We start from the raw sequence: 21,167 nt of genomic DNA on the forward strand, positions 1-21,167 counted from the left end.
CACGACCCCCCCACCGCCTCCTTCCCGCCGGGGGGGGCGGAAGGAGCGGAGAGGGAACACGGGCAAACCAGGGCATCCGTCTGTCTCTCCACGGGGACCAGACGTCAACGAGCGTGAGCGAGGAGAGGGCAGAGCCCCACCCCTCCCTCCCAGCCAGCGGGCGGCGGCGAGGAGGAGACGGGGAGCCAACGAGGGGGAGCGAGGGCGGCGAGGCGGATCCCGGGTCGCCGCACACCAGAACGACCGGGCAGGCCCGACCGGCCCGAGAGCACACACGAGGGTGGGCGCGGAGCGGGCGCGGGAAGGGAGGGAGGCGCGGACCTCGATCCGGGAGACCGAGGCCACCGACCAGCGAACGCCGGCAGCGACCGGGAAGACCGACACCGGCGGGCCAAGCCGGCCGCCGACGCGACCCAACCGCCACCATCCAGGACGGCGGCGCGGGCACACGGGCGCAAGCAGGCCACCGCGCGGTGACGAGCGGAGAGAGGAAAGAGCACGGAGAGGGCAGGGGAACCCGTGGCCGGGGGGGGGAAGGGTACCGCACCGCACCCAAGCGCGGGGGCACCGCATCACCGACACCCCGCCTGCCGGCCCGGCGGGCACGGGAGCGGCGGCGCGCACACACGGACGGGGAGGAGCGCCAGGCCCCTTTCTCCGCCCGGAGGCGGCGCGCCGACGTCCACGGTCCAGCCGGCCAGCCGGCCGGGTCGCGTGTGGCGCACACCCGAGCGGCCGGAAAGCCAGGGGCGACGCACACGACGCAACGCACGCCACACGGCCACGGGGGGGTCTTCTCTCCAACCTCCCTCAGAAGCCGGCCCGAATTCACTCGCTCGCACGGACGCGGGGGCCGAGCGCACAGCGACCCGCGCCGCCGCGGACCGGCGGTGCCGGCAGGGGGTCGGGGGTCCGCGGCGACGACCCGTCGGCGACAAGTCACCGGCCAACGGCGGCGGCCGGAGGCGGCGGCAGGGACCCCGGGAGGCGGGCGACACCAAACCCAACGCACGCGAGCACGCTCACACGCGGACACCGCCGGCACAGAGCGGACAGGGCCAGGCACGGGAACCGGGGTCGCGCCGGGCACGCGGCGGCGACACGCCGAGAGAGCACAACACCCCGGATCCGGGACAGGGGCGGGGACGAAGCCACACGGCTCGAGACGGAGGAGACGATGCGATGCGGGCAAGCCTACGCACGGCAAAGCGGGAGGGAGGCGCGGGAACCCGGGACAACATCGCGCAGGCACGCGAGGCGGCACCCAGCGGGAGGAGGCACGTCGTGACGCCGGCTTCGGGCCCCTCGGACGGCCAACTCCCGAGCGAGGGACGCACGCGGGAATCTCACCACCATCGCCCCCGTGGCGTACCGGCGGTCCCGCTGGCAGGAACCCTCGTCGTGAGCAAAACCGATCCGGGAAGACCCTTCAAAAGCCACCGCCGCCGCGACGACGTGCCTCCCCCACACCGGGGGAGCAGCCTCACGAGCTGAGCGCCGTCCCCCCCCCCAAGAGAACACCAACACAACGCCCGACTCGACCGTCCGCCGGTGGCCGGCCACCAGGCCAAACCGGCGAGGATCGCGGAAGGCTGATGCGGGTGAGGAGGGCACGCCGGAAGCACAACAAGAAGAGCAGCGGGAGGGTCACCGGGTCGGGTCACCGGGGCGAGAGGCGAGTGAGCGAGCGGCCACCCCCTCACACGGGCGGGTGGCGCAGCCGCAGACCAACGGGGAGGTGGGACCTTTCCGGGCACAGCCGGCACGCCAGGTAAACGAACGCGGGATCTCACCACCCCCAACTCCGGGGCGGTCCCGCGCAACGCCTGGGACACCGAGCCGGCCGACCAGCGGACCGGAAACCCCCACCGCGGCAGCGGCGGGCCCCCCCAAAAGAGGCCCGAGAGGGAAAAGGCAGCTCTCACACACACCTCAAAGACCCCGTGAACGCCCGCGGAGCCGCCCGCGCCAGCAGGGCCCCACCGCCTCCATCCACACCACACCGCCGGGCACAGCACCCATCATCGACCGCCTCTTTTTCGGCCGCGTGAGCAAGGGCCCACACACACCGGGATCCTCGGCTCCGGGGGGCCAGAACCCCCCCGAGCGGCGCACCACCACGGGCACGGCGGCCCCGGAACACCGCGGGGCCCAGCGCCCGCACGGCGCCGTCGTCGCCAACGGGCGGCGGCCCACACAGACGCTCGGGAGCAGCGTCGCCAGGGGCCGGAGGGGGAGGGGGACGGGACCCCCAAAAACCCCACGGCAACCCAAGCACGAGGCCGGGAAGCCACACACCACACGCCCTCGCATCGCGACCCGGCACGGGCTCCAGGCTCCGCCACTCGACACACCGCACGCGAGGCAGGGGCGGGGACGGATCGGGAACGTCCTCCACTCACCACACCAGACGACGGCCCGGGAGAGGTCCCGCGGGACCCTCCCCCAGCTCGGAGGGGGGAGGCGCGGGCACGCAGTTTACCGACGCGGGCAGCCACTAGCGCTCAAAAGCGGGGCAGGGAGCGGCAGGGCCGCGGGAGCCCATCGGGGGCGGGCCCCCGCCAACCCAGCAGCGCACGCCGCTTCCCGAACGAGGATCGCTAGAGAACCTCTCCTCACTCTGAGGGTGGCCCGCACCCAACCCCGACGGGAACCCCGCCGGGAACCAGCACACATCAGAGGCGTCCATCCTTCCCACCACGGGGGGCAGGGAGGGGTGGGGCACAGGGGGGGGTCTGCGGCAGCAGCAACACCAACCCTGGTCGGTCGGCCTTGCCGTGCGGGGCCAGAGCAAAGTCGCGCACACGGGCGGGAAGCCCGCACGGGCCCCGCTCGCCTCCCACTGCAACATCTCAGGTCCCCCGGTGCGATGAAAGCCAGGTGACACGGCAGGGAAGACAAGCCAGGACCAGGGCCGGCAGCTCATGCGGGGAAGCCACCGCCCAGCGCAACAAGGGAAGAGCGCTCCTCTGGGGAACCGCCTCGACCCCCCCCAGCAGAGACGTCAATCTCAACGGTAACTTCTCACTCGCACAAAAGCCCCACGAACCCGAGGACGGCCGGGACACACCACGGGCAGCAGGCTGGCACAAGGCAGCGGACAACGCCAGGATCGGGAACGACACCACCACTCAGCCTCAGGCACCTGAGAGAACCAACCGGGAGCGTTCCGGGAGCACCGCAAGAGGGCAGAGCGCGAGGCGCGGTTTTTCACACCACACAGCACGGGCAAGCACGGAGCACCGACCCTCCCTCTCCGCGGAGAGAGCCGACCCCCGTGCCGATAACGAGTCACGGGAAGAGAGGAGCAAGATCAGGGCGCCCCCCTCCTCCAGCGTGTACAAGTCCCCGACCTCACGGCGAGGGCAGGGAGAGCGCAGCCGGGCCCGGTTGCCGCACCCCCGCTTCCCCGCACACCACCGGCGCCGGCACGGTGGGACGGGTGAGGGCAGGGGCCCACGGGCAGAACGAGAAGAGCGGTCCCATTCGCCATGAATGTCCGTCCCTCGCCTGGCGCAGCTTAGGCCCGGGCCCGAAGGAGATCGCAACGTCACCACATCAATCACACCGAGGGGGTGGGAGAAGGCAGCCACGCGGCACTCGGGAGGCGGTGGCCCAGGGAAGCTCGGCTCCTGAGAGGGCCAACAGCCTGGGGATAAAAGCGTAGCCAGGACAGAAACCCTTCCGTGAGTAAGGAGCGAGGTAAAAAGAAAAAGAAAAAAAAAAAAATGAAAAAAATACCACGGGGCTTAAGCGTCCCTGGCACTCGGGATAACCAGGACACCTCTGCCGGGCACAGGACCGAAGAAGCTAGAAAGGGAGGAAAAAAAAAGAAAAAAAAAAAAAAGAAAAAGAAAAAAAGCCACGGACAGCGCTCGGGAGGTAGCGCAGCTCAGCGGCCGACCAGGCCCGCCATCGGGAAGCGGCAGGTCGGGGGAGTTGGAGCTAGGGGCGATAGGAGGAAGGAAAAAAAAAAAAGTCACGGAGGTCGGGCGAGCCCAACGGCAGAACGGGGATGCCGCACACGCAAGAGTCCGGACTCGGCGGCCGGCGGCCCCCCCCCCCCTTTTTCCTCCTCAAGCCGGCCACGGCGAGGGAAGCACACCGTGCGGGCCCTACCTATGCACACCCCAGGCAACCAACCACTCTCCTCCTCAGCGTGCCGAGGCAAGGGCCAGAATCTGGCACCGGGAGCGGGGGAGAGATCAAGGACGACGGGACTCACTCAGCCGCCAACCACCACCACACCCACGAGCCACCACAGGGACACAGGGCCTGCCCAGGGCAGCGGGAGCCCAGGGTGTGAGGGGAAGGACAGGGGGACCCGGACCGGGAAGAGACGGGAAAGGCCCAGCACACAGCATCCGAGAGAGCCCCCAGAGACCCGCTGACAGCCACCGGGACACAGCATGCCAGCACCCTCCTGCAGGTACAAAATCCTCACGTCACCACGCCAAAACCAGGTCGTCAGGCAGGGGCGACAACTCGCTGGCGACAGGGACCTCTCGGAAACCACATCAGGGACACCTGTCCCCAACACGTCCCCAACAGAGCCCAGACACGGAACTCTCAGGGACAGCTGGTCGACCACATAAGGCGAAGACAGACGAAGAGCCAGGGCGGGAGCGGGGTCAAGGGACGCTCCCGCCCCACTACCTCGCAGGCACACACCCCGGGTGTGCACGGGCTCACCGCACGGGCGGTACGGGGAGCCTTCCCCCGGCAGACGCGAGGCACCCACTCCGAGAGGCACCCAACCACCACACCCACACCGCGCGGGGTCGGTGGTGAGCGCCCTGCCGCCAGCACGCACACACCCGGGACTCCCGGGCTCGGGTCCCCGACTCCCGAGGTGCTCCCTCCGCCTCGAGTTTTCCCCTACGCAGGGCCCACCGGGCAAGTCCCCGCAGATGGTAGGTAGGTCCCGGCCCCGAGGCTCGCCTCGGCCGTGCCCGCGGCTCCTCCCGCCGGAGAGGTCTGTCCTCCGGCCTCCGGGGCCGTGGAGGAGGCCGTGGAGGGAGGCCACACGGGGCCGGCGACCCAGGCCCTCGCTCCCGGCACGCGCCAAGCGCTCACTCGGAGGTGACTCCGACGACCATCCTATGTCGGGGATGGGGGGGGCGTAGGTCCCGGCCCCGAGGCTCGCCTCGGCCGTGCCCACGGCTCCTCCCGCCGGAGAGGTCTGTCCTCCGGCCTCCGGGGCCGTGGAGGAGGCCGTGGAGGGAGGCCACACGGGGCCGGCGACCCAGGCCCTCGCGCCCGGCACGCGCCAAGCGCTCACTCGGAGGTGACTCCGGGGAGGGGGGGGGGGGTCCGAGTCCGGGCCGGGACCGGCCCCACCACCTATCGGCTCACCCGGGGACCCTCTCCCCCGACTCCCGAGACGTCCCTCGTACTCTCCTTTTTTCGCCCTCAAAGACCAGAGTCCAGGGAGGGGAGGAGGACAAGGCGTCGGGCCCAGACAGAACTACTGGTCGACCCGACAAAGCTGCCACCCCCCGCACAGACCGGGCACCGAAGAGAGAGCGGCGACGCACGGCCCCACCCCGCGCTCGCCTGCGGGCGCAAAGTCCGACAGAACAGCCGCCCCGGCGCCACAGCGACACCACGGCGACAGTCGCGCCCGGCACCCGGCAGAGGCCGGGCCTCCGCCCGGCTCGCTGCCGCCAGACCTCCTCCTCCTCCACTCGCTCGCTCGGCTGAGAACGAGGGGACTGTCATATCAAAGCGGACGCCAGGGGGAGCACGACAACCGCCTTCCAACGACCGACTCCACCGAGCCGCCGTACCCCGGATCGGCGCGCGCCGGCCGGCTCTGAGCTCCGGAGACACAGAACACGGAAACAAATCGCCTCACTCACCACCGCCACGCACCGAGTGGCACAACCTAGGTCAGGACCTGCAGCCGGGTCCTCTCTGCGACCTCACGAACGACACCAGAGCCACCAGAGACCTAGACCGAGATCGAGCCGCCGCCGCCGCCGCCGCCGCCGCCGCCGCCGCCGCCGCCGCCGCCGCCGCCAGCGACCAAAGTGAAACCAGGAACCAGGACGAGATTCGCCCGAACGGAGCGGCCCGAACCCGAGAACCGGGAAGCTGGGATCGGTCCCAAGCAGGAAGGGGCGGCAAAGACGGCAGGCCCGCACCACGAGAGAAAACGAACCGGCCACCCGCACGACCTCCGCCGCCCGTGGCAAGACCCCCACCCCCGCCCAACATGGCCAGAAAAGGGCAAGTGAGCGCTCGTCCCACCGTCTGCCTGCCCGTCTTTTTTTTTGGGGGGGGGGGGGAGTGGGGGGGGGTTGTTTGTACGTTTTGTTTTCTTTTTCCCCCAGATGGAAACCAGAAAGAGAAAAAAAAAAAAAAAAAACTCCCAAAGATGGGTCGGCTCCAGCAAGAGACGAGCCGTCGGGAGGCACCCCGCTCACTTGTGAAAGTCCGCTCCTCGCCCGCCCCACAACACACTCCCTCCCCCCGCCCCCACCCGCCACCCCTCACAGGCAGGGAAAGGGCAGGGGGAAGGCCAGAGAGAGGTTTCTTCTAACACACAGAGAGTAGCTACGTCACGCACACAGGTCTGGAAAACCACGGTGACCGTGCAATGGGAAGCATGAGTCCACTCACCCATCACCGAATGACAGGAAAGCCAAACGAGAGCCGCTGCTGGCTGGGTGGGGAAGGAAGGGGAGGTGGCACCCGTGTGACGCTTATCCCCGGGCACCGCACCGGACGGAACGACCTTCTCACCGGTTCGTACTCTAGCCTGTCCAGACAGCTAGCCTTTTCTAATAGGCTCTGCCACTCTCTCTCTGGAGCAGGATTCGGGGCATGAGGCGATGAATCTAAACCCTACACACAGGTGTCGGAGGGTAGAGGCATCATCACTCACATGCCTGTGGTGGAGGACCTGGACCCGAGCGTGGCGGTGCACAGTGTGTGTGTGTGTGTGTGTGTGTGTGTGTGTGTGTGTGTGTGTGTGTGTGCGGGGCTGGGGGGAGGGCAGGTAGGGAACCCTAGGAGGAAACACAGGGAGAGACGAGGGGCCCCGGCCCAAACAGAGTGGAGGCGTCAGTCAGAGGGGCGATCCTATCGCCCGGGGGTGAAGCATGGTTAGAACCCACAGGCCCGGCGGGCGTACTTCTCTTTGGAGTTCGCACTGGGAACATACGCAGGCACAAGTGCCCCAGCACACACATCGCATCACAGACGGGTAGAGAGGCAGAGCCAGGGGTTCAGGCATGGCAAACACTCTATTCCGTCAACACACACACACACACACACACACACACACACACACACACACACACACACACACGTTACGGTGTGTGTACAATATCCACAAGGTAAAAGTTTATTCATCCATTCCCCAAAGAATAAGAATAAGATTATGTCAGACAGAGGGAAGTAGATCGACGGACTAGGAGCGCGAGGGGCGGGGGGGGGGGGGGGGGGGGAGGGGGTTGCCGGCGGCGGAGAAGAACCTAGAACAGGTGATGCCAGGGGAAGACAGACCGGCGGAAAGACAGACAGACAGACCGATCCGACCGACCGACCAACGGCACGGCACGTGTTTTCCCTCCTATGTGGATGCTAGACCTAAACTATAACTGGACATGGTAAGCTACACAGCACTCCGGGCAAACAGAGTGTGTGTGTGTGTCCCCGTGTGGGTGACACACATAACGTCCTTTTGTCAGAAGGTGTAACTTCTCTGAGCATTTAAGATATTGCAGAGAAGACATAAGACGTGATATCCCTAAGTGGCACGACTGTGAACGTATTATCACAACCGGACGTGTTAGGATTAAAGCTGGAATTAGGAGGACAGAAACGTACCTGTCATTATTACAAGTATATTTGGTTTAGGATCTTTCAAAACACATTGATGTATCCTTCTGGACACCATGGTCTAGGACCACACCAGTAAATAGCCACTTCAAAGCCAGATCATCGGTTGGATACGTTTCAATTGGTTTATATTGCATCCTCCAATATTTTTTTCTTCTTTTTATTCTATCTTCTCACTAAAGATCCAGTGGCATAAAGCTACTTTTGTTCTATTCATGTTCCATAACTGAAGTGATCTGCTTTGTTTTGCAGCTTTCTCAGCTTAATTCACTGAGGCCTATTTAGTCACACATGATGAGAGGTCCAGATACATCTTTGGGGCCACGGATGGCTTTTGTAAAGTCCATTTGGGGAAATAGCAAATATAATCTACCGTGTTCTAAAATTTAACAGATTATCTCTATGGGACCGATAGAAATACCCAGATGTGCCCTGTCAACAGCCAGTTATTTTAACTTACTTAAGGGAAATCAAGTGAATAAAAGTCTATATAGTTCAAGAAATTTTATTCTGATACCTATATAAAAAGTTTACCTGAGTGGGTGAGGACATTTGCATGAAATTTCACCTAGGGCAGCACTTGATATTTATAACTCTCCCTGAACTATTGCATTGCCTGTTTTCCATTTTCTTGGCACTCCTTGAGAAATGTTCCCGTCTCAATCTTTCACCCACTGCAGCCGTGGGACCCTTTTTCATAATACTGACGTAAAGACATTTGTGTTACTGTATATAAATTACAACCGTAAATAAACTGGTACAGTTTGCTCATAAGACGTAATATCCAAACGAATTCCGTGTCCAGAAAATAACGAAAAGAAACACCCCCTGCGGGCCCCCCTCCCCCTCCGCTCGGCCCTCCCTTCAAGAAAATTTCCTTGTTTGCTGTGGTTTCATTTTGTTTTGTTGTAAATAAAGCCGCAGAAGAGAGCCGGCGATACCTCATCGCGACTCTCGCGAGAGTCTGCGAGACTCTCGCGAGAGTCGCCAGCCTCCGCCATCAGCCCCGAATCACTCCCTGTCACTCCACACGGTGTCCAGTAGGTGGCACCCCGAAACAAGGAAAAACAACGTCAGGCCCAAGATCGATCCCGACCGAACCGACACTTTAGGAAGGTCTTGTGAGGAAGGAACACCTCCCCCTCACCCGCGCGCGCGCACACACACACACACACACACACACACACACACACACGCACGCACACACACACACACAGACACACACACACACACACACACACACACACACACACACACACACACACACACACACACACACGCCCCAGCATCCCCGCCCACACAGGTCATGAATGGCAAACCCCTATCGCACAGAGAGACAGACAGACAAAGCACACCGGGTGTGGAGAGAGACCGCAAATGAAAAACAAAAACAAAACCAAAAAACATTTTCCTGGCTTGACCCATGAATGGGCCTGGGCTGGCATTCTGTCCTCTGGGATCTACAGTCAATCCATGGCGGGTCTCGCCTCTCTCCTCATCACTGTAATCCTATCTGATATTTGCCAGAGCCGAACGTGCAGTGGGGACACTTTGGTTCATCGATCTAAACTAGGGGCCGGGGGGGGGGGGGGGGGGGGAGGGTGGCGGGCGCGGAGGGGAAGCCTAGGAAGTCTGTTGCTATAGTTGGTGGCGGCGGCGGCGGCGGCGGCGGCGGCGGTGGTGGCAGTGCAAAGTGTGTGGGGGGGGAGGGGAAGAGGTAGATCACATGCTGCCATGCGTGCCTGTGTCTGTGTGGTAGGAAACAGCAGCAAAGATCAAGGGGTGCAGGGTGTGTGTGTGCACGCCCCAATCCTGGGACTTGAACTCAGAGCCTGAGTGCTGTCCCGTGGCTCTTGTGCTCAAGACTGGCACTCTGGGGCTGGCAAGGTGGCTCAGTGGTAGAGCGCTTGCCTTGCGTGCATGAGGCCCCGGATTCGATTCCTCAGCACCACATAAGCAGAAAAAAGCCGGAAGTGGCATTGTGGCTCAAGTGGTAGAGTGCTAGCCTTAACCTGAAGAGCTGAGGGACAGCGCCCAGGCCCAGAGTTCAGGCCCACGACCGGACACCCCCTACCCCGTGCCAAAAAAAAAAAAACAGAGAGACTGGCAGTCTGCCATTTGAGCCAAAACTCCACTTCTGGCCTTTGGGTTGCTTAATTGAAGACATGAGGCTCACCAAAGTGCAATGCCTATATACCTCTGATCATATAAGAAGTCTTCCCCTTTCTTTGTGTTTGTTATCATCGACGTTATTTTGTTTTCTCTTCCCCCCCCCCATTGTTTCTTCCTTCATCTATTTCCGGGAGGGGCAAGAAATGGAGGGACCCAGGATGAAGAAGTGCAACAGTGGCACTCACTAGACACTATGTTGACACACAACCTGTGGCTGGGGAACAAACAGAACTTGAGGGAGGGAAAATCTGTGAGAGAGCCAGGGAAGGGGTGACATTGTCCAAAAAAAATGTACTCTTTTTTTGGGGGTGGGGGGAAATGGGAGGGCAGGAATGGAAACAAAGGAGGAGGCAGCAATGCTTGATAAGAAATGTACTCATTTCCTTGCTCTTGCTCCTGTCATTGTAACCACTCTGTAAGTATTTTCACAATTAAAACAACTCATTAGCCGGGCGCCGGTGGCTCACGCCTGTAATCCTAGCTACTCAGGAGGCTGAGATCTGAGGATCGCGGTTCAAAGCCAGCCCGGGCAGGATAGCGCCCAAGCCCAGAGTTCAAGCCCCACGAGAAAAAAAAACAAAAACAAAAACAAAAAAAAAACTTATTAATTAAAAAAAAATGTACTCTTCCTACCCCACTTATGTAATGTAATCTTTCCTATCCTTTTTTTTTGGGGGGGGGGGGGTCGGTGGTGTTTCTTAAACTCTGGGCCTGGGTGCTGTCCCTAAACTCTTCAGCTCAAAGCGAGCGCTCTACCGCTTGAGCCACAGCGCCACTTCCGATTTTCCAGTGCCTTATTGGAGATAAGAGTCTGGTGACTTTCCTGCCCTGGCTGGCTTTGAACCGTGATCCTCAGCTCTCAGCCTCCTGAGCAGCTAGGATTACAGACGCGAGCCACCGGTGCGGACTGGCATACTTTAACCGTTCTGTATGTCACCATTTCCCTAACAATTTGTAAAAAAAAAAAATCAAGAGAGAGGGCGGGGGAGATAACAACCCCTCACGCCTGAGAAGTGAAACCCAACGGGCTTCTAACCGATCTGAGATTCTTTGAAGGTTTTTGCGATGTTAATCACAATCACAAACACAGACGGACAGTTTCTCCAGTCACTCCTTTAGAGGAACGGGGAACAGGGACAGGGAGAAGAGAGGCAGATCCTGGCCTGACCTAGGCGGGAAGATGGAGGGGAGACAAGACTCCTGAACTCCTTTTTCCCCCTCACTCTCCTCCGTCCAGAGGGTGGGAGCTTAGGGGTCGGCCACGGGGACATCCCACGGTCACAGTCATGCCTCCCGGAGGGGCAGAGGGCAGAGCACAGGCAAGCATGCCAGCTTCCCCGCCCGCCCCTCCCATTCTGTCCCTGGCGGGCTTGGGCGGGAGGCATACTACTGGCAGCGGGCGGGTGGAAGCAGTCTGACAACTCCATCTTGCAGGAAGTCAGTGGCTGCTGGTGGTAGGCAGGGAGGGTCCCAGCAGAAAAAGACCCGAGAGAGAGCGCGCAGGCTTTTCCTGCCCAAGGGCAAAAGAGGCCACTTTTGTAAAGACGGGGAGGGGGAGGGGAGGCTGATTCACTCCCCCCCCCCACCCCACCCCGCGCGCTAATGAAGTTACAGGAGCTGAGGGCTGGGCGCCCCTCCCCACCCTGCAGGAGTGTTTCGCAGCGGACTCAGGGCAGGGCGGGGGTGGGGGTGGGGTGGGCTGGTTTAAGCCTGGAGCCCCAGTCAACTCAGGAACTTCAGGCAACTTTCCTTTGTCTTGTAAATGTCGTCATGGCAACGATTTAAGCGCCCTGGGGGGGGGGGGGGGAGGGGGGGAGGAGAAAGAAGAAGAAACAAACACGCACACCCCGAGCCGGCCTGCCTGAGTTGAGGCCTTAAATTTCAACCTCAGTAGGGCCACTAAACTAATAAAAATCGTTCTAAGAAACTATTGACAGAGGACCCTCCGGGTAGGGTGATTAGGCTCTGTACCCGTGAGGCGAGGTGGCCGTGTGTTCCAGCTTTGTGCCAAGATGTTGCCTTATCTCGGCCTATCTTCCTTCCCAGAATTGAACACAGAGGCAAGCAGGATAATTTCCAGGGGGAAATGAGGCCTGGGAAAGCACCACCAGGAATTCAGAGACAAGACAGCCGGACAGCTTCCTAATGAATGGCTCCAGTGAAGTCACATACACATCCTATTTTCTTCACTTTTCAGTCCCTCATAAACGAATAGTTATTAGGAAAGAAAACTAATAGGTGGGGGTGGGTGGTGGAAGGGAAAAGAGCAGCTCCCTTCCTCTGAGCTTTTGCCCAAACAATGAGTATACTGTGGGAACGGAGCAAAGAGTTTCCTCAAAGAAAGGAGGAAACTTACACCGGGGAGGGAAGTAAATTTTAAAAAGAAACAGAGCATGGGTCAAACCACCCCCCCCCCCCCCATGCATGCATGGGAAACCAACAGAATCATCTCTTAAACCCTACTACAGGCTCAAGGTAGAGAGTTTACTTTGTTTCTTTTTCCTCTGCGTGTTTTCAAGGTTTCACTTTCATTTCTGGGCACATAACCATTGGGCCTTGCCTCGGTGGGTGTTTCTCCCCCTAAAAGTATCTATCCTGTCTTTTGGGCCTTACTGTGTGTGAGTGAGTGAGTGAGTGAGTGAGTGAGTGAGTGAGTGAGTGAGTGAGTGAGTGAGTGAGGCAGCCAGGCAGCCAGCCAAGCAGCCAGCCAAGCAGCCAGCCAAGCAGCCAGCCAGGCAGTCAGTCCAGAGATCTAATTTCTCCCCTATTTTAAACATACCTTTTGCATATGAGAGAGAAAACACACTAAACTGGTTTTTTTCTATAGGAACATATATGTGAATACATTCACCATGGAGTGAAAAGATAGAGTTGCTTCCAAATGATATGTACAGCAGAATACCAACACATCGAGATGACTTCTGCAAGAAGCCAAGGCCCACTTTTGCAATCCCATAATGAGGAAGCCTCAGTCAGTGGCCTGGTTTGAGTCCAGGCCTCCACTTAAAAACGACCTTTACTTTGTGTTTTTATTTTTCCCTGTTTTCTTTTCCTTTCTATGACCTCTCCCCCCCAACTCCCCACCCCCTTCCCTCCACAGGTCTCTCTTTCTCCTTTTCTTTCTCTGTAGTTTGAGCCTGAGAGTTACTTAATTCCCGAACTTCTGGGTTTTCCTTAGATCTGGTAACCTGGTGGACATAAAAATTTTGGGAAAGCCTCAAAACAGTCACCCACACCCCATGAAAAATAATCATGCTTGTCGCCAAAAGCTTTTAAATGAGAAAACAGTGGTCAAGTGAAGCAAATGAAGGCTGTAATAGCCACCATGTTTCTAGACTACTGTACCAAGTTTTTAAAATATATATATATACTTTTAAATATATTTTTATTGTAAAAATACTGTACAGAGAGGTTACAATTACATGGGTAAGATAATGAGCACATTTCTTATAAGCATTGTAGCCTCCTGCTTTGTTTCCCCTTTCCATCCCTTCGTATCCTCCCCCCCCCCTCCCCCCCCCCCCCCCCGTCCCTCCCCAAAGTTGTAAAGTTCGTTTTTCGACATAACGACTTGTATATCTCATTGTTTCAATGGGTCCTCCTGTATCCCTGTTTTAACAATTTGTTTTTTCCCTTCCCCTCCACATATATCAACACCAGGATTTTTTTTTTTATTAAGCAAAACAACTCAGTTATTCAGCTGTGAGTATGTCCATACAAACAATATGCAGGAGCCTTCCATGCTTGACTGGCCAAAAAAGGGGGGGAGAGCTAGGAAGGTGGCTTAGTGGTAGAGTGCTCGCTCGCCTTGCAAGCATGAGGCCCTGGGTTTGATTCCTCAGCACTATATAAACAGAAAAGGGGATCAGTGGCACACTGTGGCTCAAGTGGCAGAACAGTTGTGAGCCTTCAGATGAAGAGCAGAGAGACAGCACCCAGACCCAGAGTTCAAGCCTCACGCCCGACAACAAAAAAACTGAAAATAATAAATATATATGTGTGTATCACACTATATGTAAGCATATATATATATATATGTATGTGTGTGTATAAATATATATTGGTATATGTATGTATATGCATGTGTGTGTGTGTGTGTGTGTCTGTGTCTGTGTGTGTGTGTGTGTCTGTGTGTGTGTCTGTGTAGAGAGAGAGAGAAAGCCAGAAGTGGTGATGTGGTTCAAGTGATACAGTGCTAGACTTGAGCAAAAGAAGTTGAGTGACAGTGCTGAGGCCCTGACTTCAAGTCTCAGTATTGCCCACCCCCCCAAAAAAAAATAAAGAAAAAGGAGAGAGAGAGAGAGAGAGAGAGAGAGAGAGGGTGGGGGGAAGAGAGAAAGTAAAAAACGAAGGAAGGAAGGAAGGAAGGAAGGAAGGAAGGAAGGAAGGAAGGAAGGAAGGAAGGAAGGAAGGAAGGAAGGAAGGAAGGAAGGAATGGTCAATGACCTGTTTTTCTTACCTGTAGAGAAATGCCCCAAACATCTAGAAATTCAGGTTGGGGCAAAGATAAAACAACTAACTATCTGTACATAACTCAGCTGCCACATCCCTCCCCCCCCCCCCGCCTGTTTAACCCTGAAAACACCCATGAAGTCAAGGAGCTGTGTAGGTCTCTCTCCCTTCAAGAGCACCCACACTGTATTAGAGTATGTCCTTGTCTGTCTGTCTGTCTGTCTGTCTGTGCCTTTTTGGGGGGTCTGGTTGTCTGCTTGCCTGCTTGCTTACTTACTCCATAAAAACTCCACCAGAGTGACTCCTCCAGAAATTCTTATTCAATGATCGAAATCAAGATCAAGAGTCCTAAGGGAAGAGTCCGTACATGGAAGGGTAAAAAGTCACTAGCCCTCACCTGTGTTTGGTGACAAGAAGAACTCCATACCAACCGTCTACCTTAATACATGAGGACAGGGCAGGGAAGGAATAAATTTATTCAGGTGATCTAGTCAGTCACACTGATGGGTCTCTAGGGCTCCCCCTCCATGTCTCCGTCTGTCTGCCTCTGTGTGTGTGTGTGTGTGTGTGTGTGTGTGTGTGTGTGTGTGTGTGTGTGTGTGTGTATCTCAGATCTAGTTGGACTTGTGGATCTCTCGCTCCCCCTTCCATCTCTTACTCTGTGTGTCTTTCCATCGGTCTCTGGGTCTCTGTCTCTCTCTCTCCGTCTCTGTCTCTCCTCTCTGTCTGTCTCTCCTGTGTCTCTGTCCTCTCCCCTCCCCCACCCCTTGCTTTTCTTTGTGGACTCAAGGCAGAACTGTATTTCAGGCCCAGTGGCCTCTGCTTACTCAGCTTGCCAGCCTGGAACCCGCCAGAGGCAACTTCTTCCTTGGTGTCCCCGAAGGAAGGAGGGAGCAGGAACCGGTGCCCCAAAAGAGACTCTTATCTCCAATGAATCACCCGCCTGGCCACCCGCCCGCCCGTGTCAACCCACACAGAATATGAAAGCACACATGAGCTCAAGAACATGCAAAGACTCAGTTTAGAGGAGTCTCATGTTGAACATGGAGACTCGGTCTGTAAACAAGATGGATGCCGCTGCCATCTCTGCTGCCATTTAGACCCGAGTTTTTAGGGAAGCTGTCTACCACCCACATTCCCAGTCCACTTCCTTGAGAATGTCTCAAGGATGGATGGCTAATTTTACTAAATCATCACCTGGTTTCCCGAAGGAGAAAATGCCTCTGCACACCCCCCCCCTGCAGATCCCTTCCCAAGGCCCCACGTCTGGGCGGGGGAGGGGGGAGATAAAAAAAACAACAACCAAAAAGCATGTAAATAAGCCGGGCCGCTGGTGGCTCACGCCTGTAATCCTAGCTACTCAGGAGGCTGAGATCTGAGGATCGCGGTTCAAAGCCAGCCCGGGCAGGAGAGACCTATAGACTCCGATCTCCAATAAACCACCAGAAAACCGGAAGTGGTGCTGTAGCTCAAGTGGTAGAGCGCTCGCCTTGAGCTGAAGAGCTGAGGGACAGCGCCCAGGCCCAGAGTTCAAGCCCCAAGGCCGACAAAAAAAAAAAAAAAAAGCACGTAAATAATAAGTGGATATACGTATATTTATATGTGTGTATCACACTATGTATAAGTATATATATATATATGTGTGTGTGTGTATGTATATATATGTATAAATAAATGAACATATGTGTGCTTATACGTATATACGTATATGTATAAATAAATGAATGTGTTTATATATGTATATGCATATAAACACATATATATGTATAGATATATACATACACGCATACTCACGCACACACACGCACGCACACACACATAGATATATATAGATATATGTAGATGTATATCTATATCAATAGATAGATAGATAGATAGATAGATAGATAGATAGATAGATAGATAGATAGATAGATAGATAGATAGATAGATAGATATCACGTACATAGACATAAGTAGCGCTGTGGCTCAAATGGTACAGTGCTAGACTTGAGCCGAAAAAGCTGAGTGTCTGAGTGACAGTACTCAGGCCCTGACTTCAAGACCCAGGATTGCCCACCCCTCCAAAAAAATAGAGAAAAAGGAGAGAGAGAGAGAGAGAGAGAGAGAGAGAGAGAGAGAGAGAGAGAGAGAGAGATGGTGGGGGAAAAAAGAAAGAAAGGAAAGAAAAAAGGAAGGAAGGAAGGAAGAGTCAGTGACCTCTTTCTCTTACCTGTAAAGAAATGCCCCAAACATCTAGAAATTCAGGTTGGGGCAAAGATAAAACAACTAACTATCTGTGCATAACTCAGCTGCCACATTCCCCCGCCCCCCCCCCCCCCCCCCCGCTTTAACCTTGAAAACACCCATGAAGTCAAGGAGCTGTGTGGGTCTCTCTGTCTGTCTGACTGTGTCTGCCTTTTTTTTTTTTTGGACTGGTTGTCTGGTTGCCTGGTTGCCTGCTTGCTTACTCCATAAATTCTTTTTTTTTTTTTTAATTTTATTTTATTTTATTTGAGAACATACTGTACAGAGGGGTTACAACTACATGGGCAGGATAATGCACACATTTCCTACCAAGCATTGCAGCCTCCTCCTTTGTTTACACTTCATCTCCCTTCCCAGCCACCCCCCTCCCCCCAACCCAATCCTTCCCCCTTCCCCGCCCCCCCACCGTAAAGCTCCTTTTTCACACGACATTTTGTACTTCTCATTGTTGCAACAGGTCCACCTGAATCCTTAAACGACTTGTTTGTCCCCATCTCCCCCATAAGTTATACTGACATCAAATATAGTGAAAGCGGGGGTTACACTGTGGGGGGGGGGGGACATACAAAGCAACAAAGAAACAATCCTATAAATGCGTTAGAAACACGTGCATGAAAAAAAAACCATTAAAATACATATTCAAGGGTTCGTTTTCCTAACATCACATTATCTGACCTTTTCCACTTGACTCATACATATACTAGATATTGCAAATAAGGGAAACCATGGGACCTATGTTTCTTTGGGCCTGGCTTACTTCACTTAATATAATTTTTTCCAAGCCTTTCCATTTCCTAACAAATGGGGAAATGTCATTCTTTCTGATTCCTCCAGAAATTCTTATTCAATGATCGAAATCAAGATCAAGAGTCCTAAGGGAAGAGTCCGTACATGGAAGGGTAAAAAGTCACTAGCCCTCACCTGTGTTTGGTGACAAGAAGAACTCCATACCAATAGTCTACCTCAATACATGAGGGCAGGGCAGGGAAGGAATAATTTATTCAGGTGATCTAGTCAGTCACACTAATGGGTCTCTAGGGCTCCCCCTCCATGTGTCCCTCTGTCTGTCTCTCTCCGCGTGTGTCCGTCTCCGTGTGTGTGTGTGTGTGTGTGTGTGTGTGTGTGTGTGTGTGTGTGTGTGTGTGTGTGTCCGTCCGTCCATCCGTCTGTTTGTTGATTCAGGGGAATCTAGTTGGACTTGTGGATCTCTCGTTCCCCCTGCGGCTCTTTCCCTGTGTGTCTTTCTGTCGGTCTCTGGGTCTCTGTCTCTGTCTGTGTGTCTGTCCCTCTTTGTCTCTGTCTCTGTCTGTCTCTCCTCTCTGTCTCTCTGTCCTCTCCCCTCCGCCCCCCCCCCCCCCCCGCTTGCTTTTCGTTGTGGACTCCAGGAAGAAATGTATTTCAGTCCCAGCGGGGCTCTGCTTACTCTGCTTGCCAGCCTGGAACCCACCCGCCAGCGGCAACTTCTTCCTTGGTGTCCCTGAAGGAAGGAGGGAGCAGGAACCGGTGTCTTATCTCCAATGAATCGCACACCCCACCCCGCTCGCTCATCCGCTCGCCCGCCCGCCGGCCGGCCGTGTCAACCCACGGAGAACATGAAAGCCCACATGAGCTCGTGGACACTCGGTCTGTAAACAAGATGGATGCCGCTGCTGCCATTTAGGCCCGAGTTTTTAGGGAAGCTGTCTACCACCCAGACACATTCCCAGCCCACTTCATTGAGAATGTCTCAAGGAGGATGGCTGAAGGATGGATGGCTAATTTTACTCAATCTCTCTTTCTTCTTCTTTTGCCAGCCCCTAGACTGGCAAAACAAGTGGGGGAGGGCTGGGAAGGTGAAGAGCACACACACACAGAGAGAGAGAGAGAGAGAGAGAGAGGAGAGAGAGAGAGAGAGAGAGACAGCACCCAGCCCCAGAGTTCAAGCCTCACACCCGACACACACACACACACAAAAACATGAAAATAGCTGGGCGCTGGTGGCTCGCGCCTGTAATCCTAGCTGCTCCGGAAGCTGAGATCTGAGGATCTCGGTTCAAAGCCAGCCTGGGCACGAAAGACCGTGAGACTCTTATCTCCAATAAGCCACTCAGAAAACCGGAAGTGGTACTGTGGCTCAAGTAGTAGCGCCCTAGGCTTGAGCTGAAGAGTTGGGGGACAGTGTCCAGGGCCAGCCAGGGTTCAAGCCCCACGTCCCGGGAAAAACCAAACCAAAAAACAAAACAAAACCAAAAAAAAAACAAAAATCATGAAAATAATAAGGCAATGTGTGTGTGTGTGTGTGTGTGTGTGTGTGTGTGTGTGTGTGTGTGCGTGCGTATCACAGTATATATGTATGTGTATAAATATATGTGTGCATGTATATATACACATATGTGTATAAATATATATGTGCACGTATATATACACATGTGTATAAATAAACGAATAGATGTGTGTTTATACATATATACGTCTATGTATAAAATGAATATATATAATATATATTACACACACACACACACACACACACACACACACACACACACACACACACACACGCCACGTACATAGTACATAGACAGATAAAGCCAAAAGTGGAGCTCTGGTTCAAGTGATAGACTGCTAGAATTGAGCCAAAAAAGCTGAGTCGCTGAGTGACAGTGCCTTGACTTCGAGTCCCAGGATTGCCCACCTCCCCCCCCCATAAAAAAGAGAAAAAGGAGAGGGGGGGCACACAAAGAAAGAAAGAAAGAAAGAAAGAAAGAAAGAAAGAAAGAAAGAAAGAAAGAAAACAAGCGTTAATGATCTGTTTATCTTATCTGTAAAGAAATACCCCAAACATCTAGAGTTGAGATTGGAGCAAAGATAAAACAACTATCTGTGCATAATTCAGTTGCCACATTCCCCCCGACCCCCCACTTTAACCCTGAAAACACCCATGAAGTCAGGAGCTGTGTGGGTCTCTCTGTCTGTCTGTCTGTCTGTCTGTGTCTGCTTTTTTTTTTTTTTTTTTTTTGTGGTCGGGTTGTATGGTTGTCTGGTTGCCTGATTGCTTACTCCATAAAACTCCACCAGAGTGACTCCTCCAGAAATTCTCATTCAATGATCAAAATCAAGGGTCCTAAGGGAAGAGTCCCTACATGGAAGGGTAAAAAGTCACTAGCCCTCACCTGTGTTTGGTGACAAGAAGAACTCCATACCAATCGTCTACCTTCATACATGAGGGCAGGGCAGGGAAGGAATAAATTTATTCAGGTGATCTAGTCAGTCACACTGATGGGTCTCTAGGGCTCCCCCTCCATGTCTCCCCCTCTCTGCCTGTCTGTGTGTCGGTCTCTTGTCTTTGCCTCTGTGTGTGTGTGTGTGTGTGTGTGTGGTGGGGGCATGTGTGCCTGTTCCTGTTTGTTGATTCAGGTGATCTAGTTATACTCCCCATCTCTCCCTCTGTCTGCCTGTGTGTCGGTGTGGTGTGTGTGTGTGTGTGTGTGTGTGTGTGTGTGTGTGTGTGTGTGTGTGTGTGTGTGTGTGTGTGTCTGTCTGTCTGTCTGTCTGTCTGATTATTCAGTTGGTGTAGTTAGATTTGTGGATCTCTCGCTCCCCCTCCATCTCTCCATCTCCCTCTTGTCTGCCTCTGTGTGTGTGTGTGTGTGTGTGTGTGTGTGTGTGTGTGTGTGTGTGTCCGTCTGTCTGTCTGTCTGTCAGTGTGTCTGTCTGTCTGTCGATGATTCGTTCAGGGGACCTAGTTGGACTTGTGGATCTCTCGCTCCCCCTCCATCTCTTCCCCTGTGTGTCTTTCCGTCGGTCGCTGGGTCTCTGTCTCTCTCTGTCTCTGTCTCTTTCTCTCTGCCTCTCTGTCTCCTGTCTGTCTCTGTGTCCCCCCTCCCCGCCTCCCCGCCTCCCCGCCTCCCCTCGGTCTTGCTTTTCCTTGTGGACTCCAGCGGGGCTCTGCTTACTCTGCTTGCCAGCCTGGAACCCACCCGCCAGCGGCAACTTCTTCCTTGGAAGAAGGAAGGAGGGAGCAGGAACCAGCGTCCCAGAAGAGACTCTCATTTTCAACGTGGACACTCGGTCTGTGAACAAGATGGATGCCGCCGCCGCCATTTAGGCCCGAGTTTTTAGGGGAAGCTGTCTACCAACCCAGACACATTCCCAGCCCACCTCCTTGAGAATGTCTCAAGGATGGATGGCTAATTTTATTCAATCATCATCTGGTTTCCGGAAGGAGAAAATGCCTCTGCTCACCCCCACCCCGCAGTTCCCCTCCCCGGGTATCCTGCACACGAGATGGCAGTCCTTGTGATATCTGAGCTGCCACACCACACCACACCACACCACACCACACCACACCACACCACACCACACCACACCACACCACACCACACCACACTGTGGCAGAAAGTTCCTCCTATGGATTGTCTGGCCTCAGGAATTGACTCTCTCCCCGAGCCGAGGCCCCTTTTCCTTGGGAA

This window comes from Dipodomys spectabilis, unplaced genomic scaffold (genome assembly GCF_019054845.1).
Source record: "Dipodomys spectabilis isolate Male_0828 unplaced genomic scaffold, ASM1905484v1 ptg000753l, whole genome shotgun sequence".
Classification (NCBI taxonomy): Eukaryota; Metazoa; Chordata; class Mammalia; order Rodentia; family Heteromyidae; genus Dipodomys; species Dipodomys spectabilis.